Below are 8,677 nucleotides of genomic sequence, written 5' to 3'. Positions count from 1 at the left end.
GAGGTGACTGCCCACTGTTCTATTTCTGATACGAAGATTGATTTTTGCCTATCCTTGGCATGTCATGGGTGGACTCATGTAGCGCATACTCTTTTGTGCCTGGCTTCTTTTGCTCAACATGTTTTGAGCCTCAGTCTCCTTGTGTGTGCATCAGCTGCTCCTCTTTTTCATGGCTGAGTACTACTCCATTATATGAATATACATTTTCTCCATTCCTCTTATAACAGGTTTTAACACTGATACATCACATAGATGTAATAATATGTAAATCACTCATTTATTCATTAGGCAAATGTCTTTCCAGAGCTTTCTCTATGCAAGGTACTATTGGAGGTGCTAGGAGACTTTGGTGAAAAAAAAACGAAGCCCCTGCTCTCACAGGGCTTTTCTCTATAGCAGGAGAGAAAAACAATATAGAGGAAATTGAAGGAATGAACAAGGCAGTAGTGGGAAGTGCTATGAACAATAAATCTGAGTGAAGGTGCCAGAGTGGCTTGTAAGGACGTTGGGTTTTCCTTTTTTTTTGAGACAGGGTCCCACTGTCACCCAAGTTGGAGTGCAGTGTTGTAGTCTCAGCATTGCAGCCTCAACCTCCTACCTCAGCCTCCTAACTGGGACTACAGGCACTACGCCCAGCTAATTGTTATTTTTGTAAAGACAGGGTCTATGTTGCCCAGGCTGGTCTCAGGTCTTCTTTACAAGTCACGCAGGCCCACGTGAGGGACCTGGAAGAGAACTGGGGTCATACAAACAGTGGTACTTGAACAGTTTCACAGCTTATGAAACTCCCTGGCATTGACTCATTCACCATTATTACCCTCTCTTCATTTTTTTAGATGAGAAAACTAAGGCATAGAAAGATTAGCAACTTGTCCCAGGACAAGTGTCAAGTCCAGGTCTTGAACCCAGGCAACATAGTGCTGTGGTTACCACATATGCTTTGGAATCAGACAGGGCCAAGATCGAAGTCCTCTTTCACCTGGATGTCCTTGGGCATGTCACAGTCTGAGTCTCCGTTTTCTCATGCATCACATGAAGGGGATACAGTCTAACTCACAGGGTTGTTAAAACTGAAAGATAATCTCAGGTAAAGAATTTAGCGCGCTGTCCACCGCCGCTGCCTGAGCCGACTTCGCACTGACGACCGCCACCGCCGTCCAATTCTTGGTGCAGAGCCCGGACGTGGTCTACCGCGTCAGCAGCGAGGGCGGCGTCCTCAAGGTGCACCTCAAGTCCACGAGCTTCACCTTCCGGACCGCTTGGCCGGCAGGTGTCCAGGCTAGGGGTCATGCTTGTCGGCTGAGGTGGGAACAACGGCTCGACGCTCACCGCCGCGGTGCTGGCCAACCTACTGTGTCTGTCCTGGCCCACACGCAGGGGTCGCAAGGAGGCCAACTACTACGGTTCGCTGTCTTAGGCGGGCACCGTGAGCTCGGGCCTGGACGCCAAGGGTCAGGAGGTGTTCGCGCCCTTCCGCCGCTGCTGCCCATGGTGGCACCCAACGACCTCATGTTCGATGGCTGGGACATCTCGTCGCTGAACCTGGCAGAGGCGATGCGGCTCGCGAAGGTCCGCATTGGGGACTGCAGGAGCAACCGCGGCCGCACATGGAGGCCCTGCAGCCCCGGCCTTCGGTATACATCCCAGAGTTCATCGCGGCCAACCGGAGCGCGCGCGCGCGGACGGCCTCATCCCGGGCACGCGCGCGCAGCGGCTGGGGCAGATCCGCAGAGACATTCGAGACTTCCGGTCTAGCTCAGGGCTGGACAAAGTCATCGCGCTGTGAAACGGCGAACACAGAGTGCTTCTTTCTGTGAGGTGGTCCCAGGTCTCAACGACACGGCCGAGAACCTGCTGCGCACCATCGAGCTTGGCCTGGAGGTGTCGCCCTCCACGCTCTTTGCCGTGGCCAGCATCCTGGAGGGCTCTGCCTTCCTCAGTGGGTCCCCACAGAAAACCCTGGTGTCCGGAGCCCTTAAGCTCGCGTGGCAGCGCCGGGCTACGTGGGCGGAGATGACTTCAAGTCAGGCCAGACAAAAGTCAAGTCCGTGCTCGTGGACTTCCTCATCGGCTCCGGCCTCAAGACCAAGTCGACTGTGAATTATAACCACCTGCGGAATAAAGACCAGCAGAACCTGTCGGCACCATCGCGGTTCCCTCTGAGGAGGTGTCCAAGAGCAACGTGGTGGACGACATGGTGCAAAGACACCCAGTGCTCTACGCGCCCAGCTAGGAGCCTGACCACTGCGTGGTCATCAAGTACATGCCGTATGCGGGCGACCCCAAGCGTGCGCTGGATGAGTCTACCTTGGAGCTGATACTGGGCGCAACCAACACGCTGTTGCTGCACGACATGTGCGAGAACTTGCTGCTGGCCGCCCCTGTCATGCTGGACCTGGCGCTGCTGACCGAGCCCTGCCACTGCGTGAGCTTCTGCACTGATGACAACATCGAGCCACAGACCTTCCACCCCATGCTGTCCCTGCTTAGCTTCCTCTTCAAGGCGCCGCTGGTGCTGCTGGGCAGCCGGGTGGTCAATGCACTTTTCCGCCAGTGCAGCTGCATTGAGAACATCGTCAGGGCCTGTGTGGGGCTCCCGCCACAGAACCACGTGGTCCAGGAGCACACGATGGAACTCCTGGTGCCTGGCCTCAAGCGAGTCGGACCCGTGGCTGCCACCTGCCCTGTGTCAAACAAGAAAGGACCGGGACCCGCTGCCACCAATGGCTGCACCGGTGATACCAATGGACACCCACAAGTGGAGGAACCCCAGATGCACACCACCTGAGGCCCTGGTCACACAACTTCCCGGCCTTTCCCCGCCTGCACCCCAGGACCCAACCTTTCCAGGTGTCCACAAAAACAATAAAGCTGGTGCCACTCTCAAAAAAAAAAAAAAAAAAATTAGCTCTTTGCGGTTGGGTGCGGCGGCTCACGCCTGTAATCCCAACACTTTGGGAGGCCAAGGCAGGCAGATCACTTGAGGTCAGCAGTTCGAGACCAGCCTGGCCAAAATGATGAAACCCCGTCTCTACTAAAAATACAAAAATTATCCGGGCATGGTGGCCCATGCCTGTAATCTCAGCTACTTAGGAGGCGGAGGCAGGAGAATCGCTTGAACCCCGGAGGTGGAGGTTGCAGTGAGCCGAGATCATGCCACTGCACTCCAGCCTGGGCAACAGAGCAAGACTCTGTCTCAAAAAAAAAAAAAATCTTTGTGCTCATGTTCATTAATTCATGCAACACATGTGAATTTATCATCTACCACTAGGTAGGGAGGATACGATGGGGAATAAGCAGACACAGCCCCATCTCATGCAGCTAATAGCCTGTCATTAGAATAAATAAATTTGATAAAGAATGTAGATAAAGCACATGGAATGCCAACTTAACATAGTCTTGGGGAAGTCAGGGAAGGCTTCCTGGAGGAAGGGATGTTTAATATGAAAGAGTTTATCCAGTGAGGGAAATGTGAAGGTAGGAGAGGCTTCTTTGTAGTTGCTTTTGGGTGCGATTTTGGTTTTATAAATCAGATACACTTGCATGAGAATTGGAAGGCACGTGCATGGTGCCATGAATAGTATATCATTGCTGGTTTTACTGGAACATGTTTCATTGTCTGGGTACCAGCTTCTTGGGTATGAGAGGCAGGATGAGGCTCATCTGTTTTTTGTTGGATTGGATCTCTCAGGTGTGGTGTGGCTCTAAATCTAATACTCAGAGTTTTAACAGCTGAAGAGGTGTGGTCCTGAAGCCAGCAGCTTCAGCCTTCCTAGTGGTTGCAGCGTCCCTGGTAGGCTGGTCCTGGGGCCCGGTCTAGAGCCCGCTGCTCCAGCCCTTCCAGTGATATTTGTAAATTCTTTTTTTTTTTTTTGGAAATGGAGTCTCACTCTGCCACCCAGGCTGCAGTGCAGTGGCGCAATCTCAGCTCACTGCAATGTCTGCCTCCTCGATTCAAGAGATTCTCCTGCCTCAGCCTCCTGAGTAGTTGGGACTACAGGTGCCCGCACCATGCCCGGCTAATTTTTGTATTTTTAGTAGAGATGGGGTTTCACCATGTTGACTAGGGTGGTCTGGAACTCCTGGCCTCAAGTGATCCGCTGGCCTTGGCCTCCCAAAGTGCTGGGATTACAGGCATAAGCCACCATGCCCACCTGTTTGTAAATTCTTAATTTCCTATTTGAAATCCCTTTCTGCTTAAAATAATTGGAGTGGTTTCTATTTCCTGCGACTGACTCTTCCTTATACTACTGAGGTACAAGTAGATTCATTTATTTAGTTGTTATTTTCTGAGCACCTAGAATGTACCAGGTACTAGTTTTTGGCTCTGAAAATATAACAATGAACAAGGCCAAGGTCCTGCACCTTTGTGTTATTATCATGGCAGTTATATTCTCTATCAGAGCTATCCAATACGAACAGAATGTGAGTTACATGTGTGTTTTAAACATTGTAGTATCTGGCCGGGTGCGGTGGCTCATGCCTGTAATCCCAGCACTTTGGGAGGCTGAGGTGGGCAAATCACCTGAGGTCAGGAGTTCGAGACTGGCCTGGCCAAATGGTGAAACCCTGTCTCTACTAAAAATACAAAAATTAGCCGAGCATGGTGGCAGGTGCCTGTAATCCCAGTTACTTAGGAGGCTGAGGCAGAAGAATTTCTTGAACCCAGGAGGCAGAGGTTGCAGTGAGCCGAGATCACGCCACTGCAGTCCAGCCTGGGCAACAGAGTGAGACTCTGTCTCAAAAAAAAAAAAAAAAATTAGTATCCATATTAAAAGAATAAGTGAAATTAACCTAACACATTCAGAATATTATCGTTGCAACATGTACTTAATATAAATATTGATTAATGAGACGTTTTGTGTACTTTTTTCATGTTAAGTCTTGGAAATTTAGTGTTTAGTTTTTACTTACAGTACATCTTGATTCAATGCAAAATTTTTATTGGAAATACTTCATCTGTATTACATTTCATTACATTTATGGTTGAAAAAGTAGATTCATCACTAAGAGGTTCCAGATATACTTAAATACTTTCCACTAGCCAAAAAAACTACCAAAAATAATTTTTCCTTAATATTTGCATCCATATTGACAAAACTTGTTCATCCTTTCTAGAAGGATTTGACTTTGGAGCAAAAGTTTATCAGTTTCAAAACTGTCTCTGTCCAAGTTAAGTAAATTAACCAACTCTTTAGTCAAATCTGAAGCATACTACATAATTGAAAAATAACTCAAAATTTATCAATGATAATCATGTCCTTCACATTTTTTTCTGTCTTTGCAGCTTAACTTACATAACATGTTTTAATTAAATGAAAATAACTTGCCTATTAATTTCATTTAGAAAAAAGTATAAAATCATTGTTATTGATTTGTATTTTAAGTTTCAGTTTCACCGGGTATGGTGGCTCACTCCTATAATCCCAGCACTTTGGGAGGCCGAGGCGGGCAGATTACCTGAGGTCGGGAGTTTGAGACCAGCCTGACCAACATGGAGAAACCCCGTCTCTACTAAAAATACAAAATTAGCCGGGCATGGTAGCACATGCCTGGAATCCCAGCTACTTGGGAGGCTGAGGCAGGAGAATCGCTTGAACCTGGGAGGCAGAGGTTGCGGTGAGCTGAGATGGAGCCATTGTACTCCAGCCTGGGCAACAAGAGCGAAACTCTGTCTCAGAAAAAAAAAAAAAAGAAAAGTTTCAGTTCCAACATTCATTAAATGTCTAGCTATGTAACAAATAAACTTTTCCTTACCTTGGAGTTTCAAGTTTAGTTCATCCATGTGCAGTGTAATTTTTTCTTTTTTCTTTTTTTTTGAGATGGGGTTTTGCTCTGTCACCCAGGCGGCAGTGCAGTGGAACGATCTGGGCTCATTGAACTCTCCACCTCCCAGGCTCAAGTGATGCTCCCATCTCAGCCTCCTGAGGAGCTGGGATTACAGGCATGTGCCACCACACCTAGCTAATTTTTTGTATTTTTGGTAGAAACAGGGTTTCACTATGTTGTCCCGGCTGGTCTCAAACTCCTGAGCTCCAGCCATCTGCCTCCCTCAGCCTCCCAAAATGTTGGAATTATTGGCATGAGCTACTGCACCCGGCCAGATATGCAGTGTAATTTTGATGAGAAAACATAAATCATGCTGCCATTTTTTGTCTTTGATTATGGGATAATTTGCCAAGCATTCCCTTTGTTTAAAGAAAATCTTGAATTGGAGTTAAAAATACAGTAACCCTTTGTAAAGCTCTTCTGTGACTCAAAGAGCATTGACAAAGACCACAAGATCATTAAATCTGTCATCTTTTATTTCTTTCAACTGTTCCTTAAACTGAAGATGATTCATAGCATTTGAATGAATACAATGAACAATGTTAATCTATGATGCTTTTCACAGAGTTGGCTGCAGAAAACTAAGCACGACTATTTTCAAAATATATCACCTAATGGGATAAGCAATAAGGAAAATGTTAGTCTCTTATTTGAAAATTCTAATACATCCAAATTTTTGATTCAGCATAATGGAACTACCATTTGTGGTGAAAGAGACTAATTTTTTTCTTGTCTGGCTGGAATTCTTCTTTGACAGTTATGAAAGATTTAAAAATATCCATGCCGTGTGTTAGTTTCTTTTAGGCTATGAATTGACATTTCTTCATAAATTTGAAGTCCTTTGAGACAAAATATAACCAATGTATTAATTGCGCAGTGTATATTATATCAAATGACTCATCTGAAGCTAAAGTACTTGTGATTTTTCAAGATTATTGATTGGTTTTTGCAATTGTTAGAAAAGTCTTCATATTTTATGGACAATTATTTGAGGGCTCAATTGAAGAGCTTTCTCTTCTTGTGAAGTATCTTTTTAAATCTTTTCCTCAGAATTTTCTAACAATATTTTCATTGTCAAAAAATAATTTATTTTACCATTTTTTCACCTAAAAGTCTTTTTCAACTGAGTACTGTGGCACATGCCTGTCGTCCCAGCTACTTGAGAGATTGAGATGGGGAGGATCACTTGAGCCTGGAACTTCGAGTCCAGCCTGGGCAACATAGTGAGACCCCCTCTCTAATAAGTAAATAAATATATTTTAAAGTGTTTTTCTTTTGTGAAAGAATTCCAGTCTTTTTATAGCTGGCCAAGTTTATAAGCACAGATCCTGTTTAGATTTGTTTAACAATTATTTTAAAATGAAACATTATTGATGGCCTGGCACAGTGGCTCCCTCCCCTAATCCCAGAACTTTGGGAAGTTGAGGCGGGCAGATACCTTGACTCAGGAGTTTGAGACCAGCCTGGGCAATGTGGCGAGACTTCATGTCTTAAAAAAAAAAAAGAAAGGAAAGAAAAAAAAATAGCTGGATATGTTGGCACATGCCTATACTTCCAGCTATTATACTTGAGGCTGAGTTGGGAGGATCACCTGAGCCCCTGTAGGAAGAGGCTGCTGTGAGCCGAGATTGTACCACTGCACTCCAGCCTGGGTGACAGGATGAGAACCTGTGTCAAATAAAATAAGCATTATTGCTTGATATCTTCTCACATAGGAAAAAAAATTAAATATTCGACAAATTTTTGTCGAATGTTTAAGTTACCCAAAAACATTCAACAAATTTTTGTTTAATGTTAAATCTGCCTTTAGGTAACTGATTTTGTTGATTCTTTTTTTTACTATTGAGAGGAAACTTCTTATCAAATCCACTATCATATGCTGAAAATGTCTCTTAATATTATCCACTTTATTATTTTATTTAATTAATTAATTTATTTCTTTTGAGATGGAGTTTTGCTCTTGTTGCCCAGGCCGGAGCGCAATGGCATGACTTCAGCTCACGGCAACCTCTGCCTCCCGGGTTCAAACGATTCTCCTGCCTCTGCCTCCTGAGTAGCTGGGATTACAGGCATGTGCCACCAAGCCCGGCTAATTTTGTATTTTTAGTAGAGATGGGGTTTCTCCATGTTGGTCAGGCTGGTCTCAAACTCCTGACCTCGTGATTTGCCCACCTTAGCCTCCCAAAGTGCTGGGATTACAGGCGTGAGCCACTGCACCTGGCCACTTTATTATTTTAATAAGATTTTTTCTCTCATAAAAAAAAATTGCTGCAGCAAATTGCAGTTGCTTTTTGTCATCTTTTTTTGGCTTTACTCTTCAGGTACTAGTTTCTGCATCTCCACTCAGTTCTGCATCCATAGAATGCCTTTGCTTATAACTTCTAAATTTGCCCATACTTTTTTTAAACTAAACAAATTTAATTGCATCATAATTAAAATCAGTATTTCAATTTACCTCTTACTGTCTGCAGAAAGTATTTGTTTTTTTGTTTTGTTTTGTTTTGTTTGTGTTTGAGACGGAGTCTCGCTCTGTCGCCCAGGCTGGAGTGCAGTGCTGCGATCTCGGCTCACTGCAAGCTCCGCCTCCAGGGTTCACGCCAGTCTCCTGCCTCAGCCTCCAGTGTAGCTGGGACTACAGGAGACTGCCACCACGCCTGGCTAATTTTTTGTATTTTTAGTGGAGAGGGGGTTTCACCATGTTAGCCAGGATGGTCTGGATCTCCTGACCTGTTGATCTGCCCGCCTCAGCCTCCCAAAGTGCTGAGATTACAGGAGTGAGCCACCGCGCTGGGCCTGCAGAAAATACTTGAATAGGCGGGGCGTGGTAGCTCACTCCTGTAGTCCCGGC

The 8,677-nt window shown here is 45.6% G+C and overlaps 1 pseudogene across 1 annotated transcript; it reads left to right on the top strand.

Annotated features, from left to right (window-relative positions):
* The first annotated feature begins 1,068 nt into the window (after positions 1–1,068).
* Positions 1,069–2,877, top strand: LOC126954809 (inositol-3-phosphate synthase 1-like; annotated as a pseudogene). The gene has a single exon (XR_007725722.1). The product of XR_007725722.1 is annotated as an inositol-3-phosphate synthase 1-like (transcript).
* The last annotated feature ends 5,800 nt before the right edge of the window (positions 2,878–8,677 follow it).

Source organism: Macaca thibetana, chromosome 5, assembly GCF_024542745.1.
Source record: "Macaca thibetana thibetana isolate TM-01 chromosome 5, ASM2454274v1, whole genome shotgun sequence".
In the NCBI taxonomy this organism is placed as follows: Eukaryota; Metazoa; Chordata; class Mammalia; order Primates; family Cercopithecidae; genus Macaca; species Macaca thibetana.
This window is presented reverse-complemented; position numbering and strand designations above follow the sequence as displayed.